This window comes from Triplophysa rosa, linkage group LG3 (assembly GCF_024868665.1).
Source record: "Triplophysa rosa linkage group LG3, Trosa_1v2, whole genome shotgun sequence".
Classification (NCBI taxonomy): Eukaryota; Metazoa; Chordata; class Actinopteri; order Cypriniformes; family Nemacheilidae; genus Triplophysa; species Triplophysa rosa.
Genome location: NC_079892.1, coordinates 13733103 through 13751573, shown reverse-complemented (window position 1 = coordinate 13751573; position 18471 = coordinate 13733103).

Sequence of the window (18471 nt, the reverse complement as noted above, 5' to 3'; positions counted from 1 at the left end):
AATGAAACAAATGGATCTTGATTCAAAAAGCAGAGCTGTGACGTCATTCTATTGCTTATATTATATTGGTAGAACATAAGAAGTAGGCTATAGCTTTTAGTGTTATGTTAAAGGGGTCATATGACACGGCTAAAATTAATTTTAGCGTTTGTTTTAGATGTAATGCAATGTGTATACACTATTTAAGGTTCAAAAACGCTGTATTTTCCACATACCGTGCATGGTTGTATCTCCTCTTTGCCCCGCCTCTCTGAAACGCGCAGATTTTTAACAAAGCTCATCGCTCTGAAAAGCGAGGTGTGCTATGATTGGCCAGTTAACCAGTGCGTAGTGATTGGTCGAATATTGCAAGTGTGTGACGGAAATAACGCCTCTTACCATATTGGGAACATCAGGTTCCAAAGCATTTGTACTGACAGGTACGCCCACCTTACTTGCGTATACATTTGGGAGTTCTAAGTCAAATCATACCACCAACTGACGTAGATTTGTGGGGGTGTGGTTACACGAGGCGTTTCAGGCATGTCTGGGTGAGCATTCGCTTTTAGATAGAATGCATCTTTTGTTCCCACACTTTCATTTTTGCAATTTTACGTGTCTAATACATGCATGGGCAACTTATAACACACCAAAGACACATATTCGCGCCATATGACTCCTTTTAAAAACATCCAAAACAAATACTAAACAAATATAAATATGTGAACTTTTGCACCTTAGGTATATTCTGTCTATATTATACAAAGAAATATAAAGATACTGATTAATAAATAGATTTTGGCAGAATAGTCCAAAACACAATGTGGTTTAAAGGTGGGGTGGTTGATTTGGAAAGGTGCTAATTTTAGCCTGCTAGCACTGAAATTATAATCCCACCCTCTATGCGATTCGCCGTCCAAAGCCACACCTCCTCCAAACACATGAATGTATTTCGTAAATCCACGTAACGAATTACAAACTAAATCCATTAAATTCTTCTCGAAGCATGTACATACCTGTCCAAAAGAAAGAAAGCAATCATGGTATCGTCTTTCACACCCTTTGCCTGCTGGAGCTCTCCATCGTGTAAAAGCTGAACCGATGTTAATTCGAGTTTTTCCTCTTTCATGGTCCAGATGTTTTTCCGTCACTGCTTTTTCACTGACTTTCATTTTGTATTTACTTGTTGTCGGTTCCGCAGGAAAGTTTGGTTGTTGCTGATTGTCCGCCATTCTCCCTACATTTTTTTGGTTCTACTCCTTTCACAGACGATATATAATTATAAAAATATTATTTGACCACTATACATATTGATTGCTATCAGGATGTAAAGAGATTTCCAACCAGTATGACAAAAAATGTTTCTGGACAGGATCACATATTCTGCCTTTAACTGTGAAAGCTGCAGACTTCAAAATCCAGTAATGCATGTACATATTCTCCAAAAATGTAATCCATTGGGAACATCTAAAGGTAACTACAGCAAAGTGCTACATCTTAAATAATTTAAAGCGATGTATTATTTAATAGCTGCTGTGAAACTGCAGGAATATTTCACAGTCCGAATTAAACCGTTGTCAGGAAGAAAACGATGAAATGGACGAACGTGTGTGTTTGATAAAGCTATAAGCAACAGTAATAGGGGTGTATTATGTGTATGGTGGGGTCTTGTGGGCCACCGACACAAAAAAACAAAGGATGACTGAAGACTTACAACTGACATGTCAAAATTGTGCCATCAAGCAAGTGGCCTTTAACCTCAAACTGCTCCGAGGCAACTGTCTGGATAAAGAGAGGCTGTCTGTACACACACATACACATACAAACACACACGCACACACAAACATGCATGGACACACACACACACAAAGTCACAAGAGGAGTTTGTCTAAATAACCTGAGGTTAAAAAACCTCTCTGTGACACTAAAGACTGAGATATGTGTAACTCTTAAAGACAAGGTCAGTGTCTAAATGGAAGGCTTTCATATATTGTTAAATACAATGTAAATGGATAAATGAACATGGGATACGCATGATCACAAACTGCATAGCAACCACGAAATACAATTTTCTTTTATTTGACAGCAGACAACAATCCCATGGCAAACTGTAACTTTTTTATGCGGTGGATCATTTCATTCATTACATCTCATTTGTCTGTTTTAGTACAATCTGCTTTTGCACTAGTGATGGTTATTGCTCAATTTTTCTAATAATCATATGGTTTTGTATCATTCACTTTGTACAAATTCATATGAATTATATTAGCCACCAAGCAAAATCAGGCTGGTAGTGATCTAATAATGGGACTATAAATAATAAAATAATAATTAACTGTAATATACGTAATATAATGTACACATACATATATATAAATAATAATATAAATAATATATTAAAACAATAATTAACAACTTTGTTGTTAGTTTGACCACATTTAGTATTTTAATGTAAAAATGCCCATAAAAACAGTAATAATCCGGCAGCTTGGACACCAGAAAAATAACTTACATTTTTTGTAAAGTAAAATTATATGTTTGTCATGATATTTTACACCAAACCTGTAAAATTTATGTAATTACATTTTTTTGTCAAATTTCAAAAACATGTGAAAATTCTGTAAAATATAACAAAAAACATTTTATATAGTTTATTTGTTATTTATTTAGGCATATTTATTAATAACAGTTTTCTCTGGACTTTCTGCAAAAAAATCCCCGGACCCCGGTTTGAAGACCCCTGTAGAAAGGTACAGTGCATACTAGATCAGTTCTAAAGTCAACCTTGCTGCGTACTTCTTACACATAGGCATCTGTATTTTAAGGCACATTACAATTGAATTGATTTGAAATAGCTTACAAAGGCAATAACTTGAGCAACAAAAATGAGAACAATTTACCCAAATTTTAACGTTAGCATAAGTTGCTATGCTAACATGCTATGCTAATAAGCACATTCAATGCTTAACACACAAACATGGGCTAAAAAAGGCTGTTTGGATGGACTAGTAGACCTATCTAAGTATCTGGGAAAGACTGTGATGGCTTAAACTTAAGCCACCAGCCTTATGAAACACGTTTTATGTTGGAAACACACGTACGATGCTCTAAAATGCTGTCTAGGTAGGGGAACCTCAGGTTTTGGAACAGAGCTGCTATGTCTCTCTTTGGCTGCCTTACTGTTTAATGGGTTTGTTGAGGCGTGAAATGTGTGATGAGTGAAAGTAACCTCACACTTCCTTTACTGTCACATCCTATTACAGAGCAGCACTGGGCCTTAACCTTACAAATAACACAGTGTCCATATCATTTGCGTTGTAACCTGATGTTCCAAATATGGTAAGTGGCGTTACATTTCAGTAACACGCTTGCAGTATTCGACCAGTTAAGTGGCCAATCATAGCACACCTCGCTTTTCAGAGCGATGAGCTTTCAGAGAGGCGGGCAAAGAGGAGATACAAACATGCACAGTATGTGGGAAAATACAGTGTTTTTGAACCTTAAATCGTGTATACACATTGCATTACATCTAAAACAAATGATAATATTTGTTTTAGCCGTGTCGTATGACCCCTTTAAATGTGTGCTGAACTGGCCGTTTTTATTATTTCATACTGTTGTCTGAGGTCTACTTATGACGTTCGCGTGGTTTTTACATTCGAAAACATCCAAATCAATAAGTAATAGGCTATTTTCTACCCTGGTTTTGAGGCCGGCTGGAGAAACGCTCGGTTTTAATTTTCGTGCCGCATTGAAGACTTGGAAGTAAACGCCCACTGGTATGATTGGATAGGGATAGCAGTTTGCATAGTAAACTTAGATGGAGCCTTCTGTGAATTTGGTTAGACTCGTAATGTTAGGTTACACATTATCAGGACATATCAAGCGATTTCTAACAAAGCAATAGTGACGCATAGTACAAATATGTTTTACTGCTGCGCCATTCCTGTCGGATCCAATATTAACTGCACAGCACTGCTTTTTAATTTTAGTCTCTCCGCAAATCCAGCGCCTTGTTCACAAAGGAATCCACGGTGAAATGACGCGAAAAAATGCTCAATGTTTCACCCACGTGAGCAGGAACGTACTTAAAAATAAACTTCAACCACGCATTCCTAATATCAGAATCCGAGGTAAGCGACTGTGTTCAACATTGTGTTCAGGCGCTGCACAATGTTGTATGTTTGTTGCTTGTTTGCTCTAAATAAAAATAACAGTGAAACAAGTCCTCACTTTTGCACATATGACACGGGCTAGCCGCTCTCGAGAGCCCTTCGCTAAAGTGACAGGGTTGCCAGATCTTCACAGAAAAAATAGGCAAATAAATACAAGACAAAAACAAACCTTAAAATGCAAATTGTTTATACATTGTTATACACAAGACCAAAAATATTAAAATCTGCAACAGGCCATTTATTAAGACCTAAGTGCCGAGGCTTTTTGATCTAAGATCAAACAAAAAGCATAAAAGCTTATTAATAACAAACATGGCAACACAGCAAAAGAGCGCTGTGTGATGGATGCATATCAGCAGTTTAGTTTAAACTGACGTACAAAACAAATCTTTAGCCAAAAAATATGTCGCTATGGTTACCAGTTTGTCAATCATCACAAATGCGGGAGTGTGTACTATGTGTGGCTAAAGTCATTCGTGAACCAGTGGGCGGGGCTAGAGAAGTAGTCGTTGATATTCTTCTGTGGAGGCGGTTTCAGCCTATCTATGATAGGTGCATTCCAGGACCTGGCGTTCGTATCAGTAACAGTTGTAATTTCAGTAACAAGGGTGTTTTCAGTTCTGACGCTTACAGTATGTTCGCTTGAATACGATTCCCTCTTATATAACAAAAGCTTGGGTTAAAATTGAGGTCTTAATTCATTGCCCCTTTAAATTCAGTCTTTCTCAGCGTTCTTTAAATCATGAGTTTGGACATTATGTTAAAACAGTCTATAACTGTATGTACATTAGGGCACTATAGTATTTTTTAGGGGCCAACGATCTACTTTAGCATCAATGTACAGTATTTTACCGTTATTCAGATTGTATAATGTAAAAAATTGAAACGAATGCAAGTGCACACAATACATTAAAGACGCTTTTCTACCACTGTATAATCGTTCCATTCCGTGACGATACGGCCCAGCCGGTATGGATATGGTTTCATTTTCCACTGTTAGGCTTGTTAACAATGTAATACAAATGCGTCAGTGATTGCCGCAGGAGGTTAAAGATGGATTGACATGTAAATAGCATTTGAATTTTGGAGGACATTCATATAGTTCTCTCAAATAGCACGTTTGGTTAGCTAGAGAGAAATTGTAAACGTGCCATGCCGAACCTGGCTCAAGTAAAAATATAATGGTAACCATTGCAATGGTCAGATGGTAGATAAGCAGCTATAGTTTAGCCCAAAAGCTGACCAGCAAATACTTTAGAAATTCTTTACAGTCACAAGAAAAACAAGTTTTTATGTTTGAAACAAGTATTGAAAGTTTTTTTGAGGTCAACTTTGACATGCATGGATGCACAAAGTGAAGCCTTAACTCCAAATAAACAAGTTAAGGTCAGAACAATGTCTTGATCTCAGAGCGATGCCCTCTGGACAGACAAGCGGAAGGTCTTGTTTTGGCACTATATCAGATACTTACTGAAAAAAGTCAAAAGAAAAGAAAGCCATCTCAAGCCTATTTTGATGGTGATGGTGGAAGTTCTGCAAAGTACCACCGAGCAGGGGAATATATTACATCTGTTAAAAACCCAAAGCTAAACTGTCCATGACCTTGCAAAAACTATAAAGCCCAAAAACCTTGAGAGAATGTCTCAAGAGAATGTCTCAGAGATTAGCCAAGCACTTCATTGTGATCAAGTCAAAGCTGAGAAATCGATTCAGTAGAAAGGCTTTGAAACGGGCAGTGCATGGACGCCGGCCTTAAACATTAAATATATGATGGAGAAACTGACAAATTGCTGACATAAAAACCAACAGAGATCAAAAAGCATCTATTGAATTTACAGGAATACGTTCCAGAATTGGATTTCTGACTATTTTGTTGAAGGAGCTTTATTTTGATTTGGTTTCTGTGCTATCCACCACCAGTCCTGAAGATCCCTAGCTTGTTAGCCGAATAGCTTGTTATTTCTTTTTGAACCTGTCGACTAAAATTGAACAGCAGAAGGAAACCTTGTGCACATGATGTGCAGTAAACCCTGTAAGTTAAGATGTGTGTCAATGAAGGTGTTCGTTATGACCTCCGTGGGTTCGTGGTAAATGCAGGTGCACAAAGGTTGGTTGTGCATGGCCTGGATTAATCCACGTCTGAGAAACTGGGACATTCGTATCTCCTCTGTAGCCCTGGGCTGAGTCAGGAGTACTGTCAAACTCGCCAAATTCAGGTTTGGGAGCACCATTCTGGAGCTTGACCTTGTGCTTTGTAACCAAATGAAATTCCTTTATGCATTCCTTAAGGATCCTTTGATACAACATATCCTCAACCATGAGGACTTCAGGAACAATGTTTTCTTATTTTAAAAAGAATGAAGACAGTGGTTCTACAGCTTGTGTGAGCTCTTTTGCAATGGCATCTTCATCTGAGGAGCAGGTGGAGATAGTATCACCATGAGCATGAGGGATTTCTTTCTAGGGTGCTTGTCCCATTGAAGACACAGATGTGCATACAGCGATGTGAGTTGACAGGTGGCCCACTTCAATCGATTTGGTAACCCAGAAACATCAATTGTTATGAACGTATTGCGATTTACTGGGATGATACATTGAGCACCAGATTAATAGTATTAAATGTTTATAGGCACGTTTGAATGAAAACTACCCCAATACTGCCCAAAAATGAATATTTATTCACTGTCATGTCATTCCAAACCTGTATACATTTTCCCTGCAGAACACAAAAGAAGATATTTTGGAGAACATTGGTAACCAAACAACATTTGCCCTCATTGACACAAAACCACTGAGGCATTTCTCAAAATATCTTTTTTACATTTTACATTCTTTTGTAGTATTATTGATATTAGAATGACACATTTTTGTTCAAATTTTGACATATCAGTCTCTTCCTGTCTAAACAGGTGGCTCCTGACCAGAATAAGCTCAACCACACTGCAAAAAATGACTTTCTTACATATTATTTTTGTCTTGTTTTCCAGTACAATTGGCAAAAAATTCTTCAATCAAGATACTTTTTCTTGATAAGCAAAATGACCTGAGAAAATCAGTCTTGTTTTTAGATAAAAAAAATATGAAATTTCAGTGAATTTTGTCTTGTTTTTAAACCCAAAATATGAAATTTCAGCGAATTTGTGCTTAAAACAAGCAAAAAAAAAATCTACCAATGGGGTAAGAAAAATAATCTTGAATTTAGTGACTAAGAAAAAGGTCAACCTTAATTCAAGATTATTTTTCTTACCCCATTGGCAGATTATTATTTTTTTGCTTGTTTTAAGCACAAATTCGCTGAAATTTCATATTTTGGGTTTAAAAACAAGACAGGTCATTTTACTCATCAAGAAAATGCATCTTGATTCAAGAATTCTTCGTATTTTTGCCTTGTTTTCCAGTACAAATCTCCTCTCTGCAGTGCAGACTTTATGCTAACAGACTTTATGCTTGCAGGTCTGCAAGTAACAGCCATTCTCTCATAATGAACTGAGTGATTTATGTCCACAATACACTGCTGAGAACGTTGTCAGACTGAACATTCGTCTTAACACGTCGCTCATCTCTCTCCTCTCATCTTTTGCCATTTCTGCACTTATCTTTCACTGCAGCATGCCGCTAATTTCCTCCTCTTTGAGTTTTCTCCCCGTTATCTTCCTTTTCTCACTCTTTCAGTGGAAGTTTCTATGTGACAAATAGCAGTGTCATGGCCGCACAAGGCTATCTTTACCCTGACACTCATTACAACAGTTAAGAGAGAGACACATTCTGGCTTCAGGCCAGTTAGCCACGGCACAAAAAGGCAGAGCAGCTATTCTCGCTAACCGCTAGCTGACAGCAGAGGAAGTGTCAAACCACAGGAAGTGACATGTTAAAACTCATTAAAACCATTGTCTTTCCTACCACGAATTACCACAGTCTCTGAAATGTTTTAAGCAGACTTGAAAGAACAGATCTTGTTTAAAACCGCCACTTTGGCTTGCTGATAGATGTTTTCCTCTTGTAATATATTTTACTTAGTCTGAAAGACTCCTGATGGATTAAATACACCATAGTGGGCTAAGACAAATGATATCTCTCTATTTATCAACCTTTAAATGACAGATAGGTGTATGATTTTCGCAGATGTGGTTTATACTCTGTACATTCGGGTTGTCTTAGTGGTGAACAAAAACACTTACAAGTTTTATTGTTTGAATGTAATAGTTAAAATATTTTCTTTATAAAATGTGAATATCTCATCCTGAATGGGTGTTAAAATCATTTTATTATTTATCAAAAAATAAATAAATATAAAATAATTTATTATATTTTTCATGTTTTATTTATTTTCCACATGGGGTTAAACTAAACAAGAAAACTGTTTATTGTGGATCCACAACACAAACATAGTCACCTACAAAAACACACTAGCATGTATATATTTGCACACTTATATATGGTATATGCAAGGATAACTGGAATAATTGAAATGTACTTGCATTTGCATGTTTATCGAGAAAAAAAAATGTTCAACACAATTTACAACCTCGTAAAATAGTTGCAAATTCCAGTGAGATCAGGGTGGTATTTTACATGTGACAATACAGTTCTGATGACCATAAAGAAACTGCAACAAGCCCCAACACATATCCAACAGTTCACACAGATCAGATCTTCACACTGATCATTTGTCATCAAGTGTTAAAACGCTAACATAGAAGCATGAATCGTAGTATTGTGAAAGCACAGTCACACAGCAGCGATACCTCCACCCGCCCCCACGTCTAGCACAGGAAGCAATATTTTTTCAGTCTATTAAAATGGGAAGGGGAGGGACGTGGCCCATTTGTACAGGCAGATAAATCAATGGCAGACATCTGCAAAGCACAGAGGGATTATTGATGCCTGATTTCTAAATGCCAAATGCTTGCTCATGAATCTGTCATTGAACACCACTGATATCACTCCATTAGAGAGATATAGCAAGAGAGAGAGAGAGATGCTGTTTCTCACCCACTCAAATCTCTCTCCTCCTGATAATCGCTCACTTTCTCTCCATTTTAGTGTTTAGTGAAGCCTTAAGGGGGTAGTTCACCCGAAAGTAAAAATTCAGTCATCATTTGTTTACTCTCAAATGGTTTGAAAACTGTGTATGACTCTTTCTTTTGTGGAGCACAAAAGAAGATATTTTGAGAATGTCTCAGTGGTTTTGTTATACCTGCAATAGAAGTCAGCGGGGGCCAATGCTGTTTGGTTATGAAAGTTTTTGAACTAATGGGGTGTTGTTCGTGGTTGCCAGGGTGTTGCTATGCAGTATCTAGGTTGTTTCAAGTGGTTGCTAGGGTGTTGCTATGCAGTAGCTAGGGTGTTTCAAGTGGTTGCCAGGGCGTTGCTATGCAGTAGCTAGGGTGTTTCAAGTGGTTGCCAGGGCATTGCTATGCAGTAGCTATGGTGTTTCAAGTGGTTGCCAGGGCGTTGCTATGCAGTAGCTAGGGTGTTTCAAGTTGTTTCCAGGGCGTTGCTATGCAGTAGCTAGGGTGTTTCAAGTGGTTTCCAGGGCGTTGCTATGTAGTAGCTAGGGTGTTTCAAGTGGTTTCCAGGGCGTTGCTATGTGGTAGCTAGGGTATTTCAAGTGGTTGCCAGAGCATTGCTATGCAGTAGCTAGGGTGTTTCAAGTGGTTGCCAGGGCGTTGCTATACAGTTGCTAGGGTGTTTCAATGGGTTGCCAGAGCATTGCTATGCTGTTGCTAGGATGTTCCGAGTGATTTCTAGGGAGTTTCTGCTGTCCAAATCAAAATCTGTGATATTCTGGTTTCTAAACATGGCTCAGGTTACTCAATCAGTTCAAGTCTCCTCAATAAGCCGTGCAATTTGAAATATCATTCATTTGCTTCGAATACTGTGCAAGTAACAATTAGAGGTTTATTACATGGAGATAGGGGTTTGTTTAAATCTTTGATAGATGAATATGTAAAAGTCTGACCAATAATATTAGTAGTGATGTATATTCCTCAGTCTCCCTCTTATCTTCTTCAGCTGGTCAAACAGCACATTGCCTCAAAACTAGAGTCTAACAATGTCTACACTACACCAGCTGGTCTTTTCTTAACAATGAACTGCCCTGACCCCCATCTCGCCACTCTCTCAGGCTTGGGTCATCAAAAGCCAGTGACCCCTGTGTAACTCTTGAAAAGTGGGTCAAAGGTCGCGTCCAGAGAAATACTCATCCAGTGGTTAAAGGGATGGTTCACCCAAAGATGAAACTTATATCATCATTTACTCACCGCCATGCGGTTCAACCAAATGTTGACTCTTTTTTTTTAATGAAAAATATAAAAAACATATGATCTTAATCCACATGACAGATCTAAGACAGATATAAAATACTCTGTGTGGTTGCTAGGGTGTTCTGTGTGGTGACTCGGTCATTAAAAGAGATCACCCCATGATATTCTGCTCCAATTATAAGATGCAAAATCAAGTATGAGCATAAAAACATAGTTCTCCCTTCGAATGCGAATCATAATGTTTGATTAAGAGGCTTCATAATGCATCTGTTCCTACCAACATCCTGTTTGTTATTGTTCTCCTGATACAGCCCTGGTTCTTCAGGGGTCATGCATTCAAAGAGGCGAGCCCATTATCCAGAGGCTTCCCTCTTTGAAAAGCCATTCAACCGTAATCACACAAGTGACTGTAGGGAGAGAGAGCGAGAGAGAGAGAAAACAATGTCGTCTAAAAACACACAATGACGGTCCTTGTGAAGTCAGATATCTGAACTACGTAGCTGAGCAGATTTTACTGTTAAACGGATAGTTCACCCAAAAATACAAATTCTGACATTTTTTATTTACCCTCATTTATTCACCCAAGATATTTTAAGAAATGTCTCAGTGGTTTTGTGTCCATACAATGGAAGTCAATGGGGGCCAGTGTTGTTTGGTTATCGACATTCTTCAAAATATCTGCTTTTGTGTTCTGCAGAAGAAAGAAAGTCATACAGTTTTGAAATGCCATGAGGGTAAATAAATGATGAAAGGATTGAACTATCCCTTAAAGACAGCTTCATTTATGAATATAAAGAATTTGCATAGAGTTCACCTTATAATACATTAATTACTAATACAAAATATGAAACGTACAATTAAAAGCATGTAACTGAACTGAAATCACTGAGCTCTTAAAAGTGAAAAAGATCCACATATGAACAAAGACCATTTTCATACTGGTTAAACAGTGTATCTGGATGGACAGCTTGCAGGGTTTGAGGAAATGTGTGAAATGTGCTTGGTTTTGTTTTATTGAATCTTGTTCAAAGCCTATAATAATTTCACTAGGGAAATAAAACCCAAATCCGATTTGCATCTAGGAAACCTTACTAATGAGATACCACTGAAACACAGCCAACGCTGAAAATGCCACAGATCATTTGGATCTATGTGTTAGTTTTAATATCAGTGATACCTTTGGGAATAAATAAAAAGAATGAAGAAAATTTCTCTCTATGCATAAAAAAGCTTCCCTCCCAGTTCAGTTTGTCAGGTTATTTTAGGATTCTTGAAATACACAACTTTGACAGTCCCAAATAAAACTAAAATAATATTTTACAGTATATTGTAATCCCGCATGAAACATTAATGTGAGATCACATTCTCACATTTAACACCAGCATTTCTTAAAGGGGTCATAATGACACGGCTAAAACGAATATTATGGTTTGTTTTAGATGTAATGCAAAGTGTATACACGATTTAAGGTTCTAAAATGCTGTATCTTCCACATACTGTGCATGTTTGTATCTCCTCTTTGCCCCGCCTCTCTGCAACGCGCAGATTTTTTACAAAGCTCATGGCTCTGAAAAGCGAGGTGTGCTATGATTGGCCAGTTCACCAGTGCGTAGTGATTGGTCGAATACTGCAAGCGTGTGACGGAAATGTAACACCTCTTACCATATTTGGAACATCAGGTTCCAAAGCAATTGTACTGACAGGTACACCCACCTTACTTGTGTATACATTTGGGCGGTCTTAGTCAAACCATACCACAACTGACGTAGATTTGTGGGGGTGTGGTTACACGAGGCGTTTCAGGCAGGTCTGGGTGAGCATTCGCTTTTAGATAGAATGCATCTTTTGTTCTCACACTTTAATTTGTGCAATTTTACGTGTCTAATACATGCATGGGCAACTTATAACACACCAAGACACAGAAAAACACGTATTCGCGCCATATGACCCCTTTAAACAAAATCACCCAATTTACCCTTTACTTGTGAATTTAACATAACTAAAAGAAATTGCACTTTGCCAGATTTGTCATTTCGCATGCAACGCTATTATCAGACCTAAAGCTAAGCTTCAAAACATGGTGGAAAGGTTTTGCAAGATGGTGTCTGTTTACATTAAGCAGCTGGCAGAGAAGATAAGGTGAAATTTATTGTGACTCATTAAAAGCTCCAGAGCCTTTGGGTGGTAGAGACAGATTGAATCTGTGTGGAGTGCAAACTCACTTCTTCTCACACTCTTTTCAAAGAGATGAAGCGGATACCGGCAGCGTTACTGTATGTGTATGGTGACAACAAAGCTTTGGGTTTGTATGTAACCATGTGGAGCAGGCAGGCGGTGAGGGATGGAAAGAGGTGATGGTAAAATAACAATGTTGAATAGGGATGCCGTATTAACACAACAAACACATTTCCATACAATGGAAGTCAATGGGGTTCAATGTTGTGTGGTTATCAATATTCTTCAAAATATATCTTCTTTTGTGTTCCGCATAAGAAGGAAAGTTATACAGGTTTGAAATGACATGATGGTGAGTAATAATGAAGAATTGTTATGGGTGTACTATCCCTTTAAGACTGATAAGCAAAGTATGATCTATTAGTGCAGATAGTAAAACATTTTCTCATTTCCTCTAGAAGTCTATAATACAGATATGCAGTGCATGAAAATGAAAAGAAAAATTATTGATTCTTTTTTTTCATGTAGAATAAAGAATTATTGCTTTTAGTGCACGAAAACTTAACTAGCATTAGTTAGACATTAGAGGACCTACTGTGGTACAAAAGTGCAGACTAGGATCCCATTAAACACGCTGCGGATGCTTTGGAAACCTTTCAGTGAGAATACACCAGCATCAGTCTATCTGCTGGAACATATCGCCGGGGCGATTTCTCCCCGCTCACAACCCAATTAAAGGTCTCTGTGTGCTTCTCAGTCCCAGAGGCCTGTTTGGCAGATGGCATAACCCATCAACGGGCACAGCTGCAGCCCAGACCCTAACAAGCCTGGCATTAGTGCGGGTATTTCTGAGACCGGGATGGTACAGACCCTCATCCCTGCCTCATCCTGCCCTGTCAACCGTGATTAGTATTGGCCAGCTAGCATCCAAATGTGCAATGAGCTGCTTTACAAGCGTAACTAGAGTCTGTTTACATGTACACAGCAGGGGGTATCACAATATAACGGTATTGGCAATAACAGTGATATTAATAACTGTGATTATCAATATTGCGTTAATTCGATGATAATATTGTAAATAGATCAGCACACAACGGTTACAAACTCTCTGTTGGCCAAAAAATAAGAGACAAAATAAACAAAATGAAAGATGAATTGACAGATAGCAAAAAAAAACATGTTGTGATAATATTGTTATTGTGAATCCTTATAATAATCGCAAAGTGAAAGTCTGATATCGTGACAGCCCTACACTGTAAAGAAAATCCTGTAAAACCGGTAATTTTCTGGCAGCTGGGGACGCCAGTAAAATACTGTAAAATAGCAGTTTTGTCAGGTAAAATTAAGTTTTCCATGTGCTTCTTGTTTTCTTTCTGTAATTTGACAGTTATTTACCGTATTTCCAAAATATGTGAAAAATCTTTCAAAAAACAGTACAATTTCAGAAAATTACAGTTTGTTTAACATTATGTAAAAATTCTGTATACATTTTTTTTAAAAGTGTAGTATATATTTAGATCTGTTGCTACTTGATCTAGACCCAGACATGGGTGGCCCGGCTTCATTGTTTAAGTCTTAATAATGAGTCTGTCCATATAGACAGATTTGTTATTGTCTTTTAATCAATACAGCAATAAATCAAGGTAAATAAAGGTTGTGACTCTTTCACATTGTAGTAGGAACAATATAAAGTGAAATGTGACGCTGCCTGTGAATCCCCAGGTAAAGTCGTTTTTTGTGTGATTTACTGTTTCTAAAATCATCCTACATGATGTAAAGAACATTCTGTGAAAATATGATCTTGATATCTTTAATATTAACAGAGTAAGGCATATCAAAGACTGAAATCATAGTGAAATTAATGTTGGAGATTAAACTTTGATGCTTAGTAATTAAATGATGAGATTTTAGCCTGGATGTCTCAGAGGGGTCAGAGATTTACCTTTAACTGTAATGTTTGATCTCAAATGGCATATTGCTGTCATTATGAAGCACGAACAGCAATGTAATGTGCAATACATCAATAATTATTATTTAAAATTACTATTAAGTTATTAAATCTTGTATGGTGTTCATGATTTCGTTACTTTGCCGATGTTTCTGGGTGTAGTGGACCCACAGCATTATTTGGCTTTATTTTGGCATTATATGGATATAGCCATAAAATGTATATACTTTATGTACTAAAAAAACCATGATATGGATTAAAAACATGAATAAATTGAAACAATTAAAATGAAAAAAATTGCATAATTTAATTTTGTTAGTAAACGAAGAGCTTATTTGAAATAAAAGTAAAAAACATATATGATATTTTTATTATTTATTATTCAAAAAATGTTCTTGTTATGTTATGTTTTATTGTGTTTTATTGTGTTAGTTAGCTGTTTTTTGTTGTTGTTGTTGTTGTTATTATTATTACTCAATCAAAACAAGTAAACTGCAATTTGATTGATATCAATTGGAATGCACAATAAAAAAAACATTTTTAAAATCTGTTTTTGCAAATGAACTCTTCAAATACCCGAACATCACAAAAGGGTGAAGTTAATCCAATTGTGTTTCTCAGTTTTAAGGATCTTGATATATTTTTACTAAAAAACATGACAAACATGATTTATTTTTATTTAGATGTATTATTTTTCCTCACAAGCATTGGTTCAGTAAAAGTTATTCATGGTCATGGTGGGCCGGTTCAAGAACTGCTACAATAAAAAGGGGCGTCAGAAACAATATCAAAAGCCCATTCCCTTCAGCCATCTGTGACTGCATCTGAGCCCGGACGGACGGGCTTCACACTACTGAGTGTGAAATTAGCATGTGTGTGTGCTAACTGCCTGTGTGTATGTGAAAAACACTAGCGTTTGTGGTGGTGGGGGGGGGTTGATTAAATCTGTGTGTGTGTGTTTGGATTGTGTTAGGGTGTTGTGAGTGTGTCGGTGTGTGTTTGGTCCCAGCGGAAGGCACAGGTGTTAGCATTGACTCTGGGATCCTGCACTCGACTGGAATCCGATCTGTGACGGCCCTCCTCCAATATATGTTAATTAACCTTCACCGCCTGAGCATCATTCTCCGGGTTCACGTCAACAGCTGACCTTAAATGACTATTAAACATCCCCGAGTGACCCGTGTGACCTGACCCCTGGCCCTGAACTCTGACATTGTGACCGCACAGATATCTGTGTTTGGTTGGGAATTAATCATGGACTGAGTTTGAAAAAGTAATGCATTTTGTGTTTGTGTGTTTCTGAATTGTATAGGAGAGAATACTGTTTTAACCGAGTGATTTCGACGTTAGCTTTACACATGTTAGTAATACATTTTCATATTTACGTTGACGTGCGATTGTGAAACATAAATGCAACCAAGAAAGCAAAAACTGATTGCATATAAAGCTCACATCAGACAGTAAGCATTAAATTCCAGATTTATTACACTATTTTTGTTCATTCTCTTTCTTCGTGATTGACGTGATTGATAACACGTCACTTTAATCTCATTGTAAGGGGGCAAGTTATGAGGCATCACATCTAAGATCCTTCCGGCTTTCTCCACCACAGCCTTTTTTCATTTACTACCCCTTCTTCAGTTTTTAACACGAGTGATTGGTTTTCATTTAATATGTTCAATATTTTGTAATTGATTTAATTTAAGAATAGATGGGAATGGTCTATTGTGATACAAGAGACACATTGAAGAGCACCGTCGTTTAAGAGCACTGATAATTTAGATATATTTAAATATTTTTACATCTGTCATTTATGGTGGCGAATGTGGGGGAAATATTTTACATTTAGGACTCACAGTGCATCAGGGATATACATTTGATCAGTCCATGCATTTCATGGGAATTTAAGTCATTACTTTGTCGTTGTGTCATGCTCTTGAGCTACAGAAACAAGAATTTTAGATTTAAAAAAGGGTAACAAATCCAGGGTTGCCGGGTCTGCATTAAAATCAGTCCCAATGGCAAACTAAACCCCAGTCTAAATAACAAAACTCAAAACATGCCACTCCTAAATAATCACGCTTATGCATTGCACAATATTCCATATTAAAAACCACAATGTAGGTTTTCATACTTCTTACCTTAAGAACGATCGCTAATCAACAAAATCATTCCACTTTAAATTCGCAAACTAAAAAACAATACACGCAACCATTTAAAAGTTGCTGAAAAACCGTGAACTTTGCAACCCTGCACAATATTTAACTTGTCATTTATATGGTGTGAAATATGAGGAAAATATTTTGTTATTGCTATTTTTCAGCAATGTCCTCCTGCAACATACTTCAGACATGTAAAGAACGATCTCTGATATTAAGCTTGAATTGTCTGCGAAAATGAAAAATGCTTCAATATTGCAGTTTAGCTTTTGTTCTGCATGATTCTTACATGAAAAAAAACAATGCCTTTCTTTCATATGAGATAAAAGTCTAGTATAGGTTCAGTCTTGAATTGCAGTTTTAATGTAATAATGTATAGAAAGTATCAAAATATTGTGTTTGCTTCAAGAAAAAGGGAGCATAAAACTACAGTACTAATTTAGATGTAGATGACCGGTTCTCGAAAGCCCCCCTTGAAAGCCCCCCCAGACTGTATATTTTTGTATTCTTGAATGTCATGAAATGTGTACTTGCATGCTTGTAAAATGTTCCTCATCATTAAATTCATAATAATTTTGGTTCTTTCACTTGTGGATAAAACCAAGTTTAATAAGTAATTCGGCGGAGATTGACATCAGCCCAGGTCTCCTATCCAAGATGTATCTCAACAGCGTCAGCTCTGCTAACAGCTCATTTATCTCCAGCTGACTTCTATTAAGAAGGACCATTAGCCTCCTGAATTCAACCTTTTACTGCAGGAGTAAGTGAGTGTCTGTGAGAAGTCATGTCAAAAACATCTCACAACAGTCTCCAGAAACACTGCATTGTTAGCACTGCGTAGACAATTGACACACAGAGCAAAACTTTATTCACATTTTCAGGTCAAATTGATTTATAGCCTCGAATTTTGTGAAGTACTTTAGTCAATTTGTTTTGCTTTTCGCCAGACTGATGAAACCCAAATGCACAACACAGATGAGTTCTTTATCACCATGTTTTACACACTCCCAGTTACTTAATATTGTCTTTGATAAATGTGAATGTAAATTATGTACCACCACAGACAGACTTTATTAGCCATTATTTTCACACCAAGCTTATGACATTCTGTCTTCTAAACCTAACTCACAAAAAAAACTGTGAACATTAATAGATTCAAAGCTAAATGTGATTTGGTCGATTGTGAGTCGATTTTTGAATAATCGCACATTTTTGTTCACGTCATTATTCAGAATTCAGTGAAATGATCGAAAGCATTCCATTACCAATACATTCTTCAATTCACGAGACAAGAATCAACCTACAGCCAAAAAAATGTGCAACGCTCCCCTGATAAATGTTGTCGTAACAGCGGGGGCTCTTAAAAGTGCCCAGAGTTGCAACTTTCTCTCTCTCACCCTGCTGGAAATCCATTAAACGTAAACACAGAAAGCTCAAGGGTTAGGATAATGACAAAAGTGCACAAATAAAGCTCTCTGAAATTGTACAAGCTTTATAAAGGCTGTGCACAGACTTACGGCCAAACGGCAAAAACTATTAGCTCAATTGGTTGATACTTCAAACCATTCCTTTGGCGAAAGGCCTCATGGGTAATGCCTTTAAAATAGGAAGCATAATGGCTCATTTTTTTGCACGAGTCTTATTAAAGCACCATATTAAGGGTTCATTTTAGCCTTCTTTTCTGAAGAATGTCAGTAAAGTAAACTTTAATGTCAACAAACTCAGAATGGGAAACCCTTATTAAAGTCTCTATGAAATTGAAGTTTTTT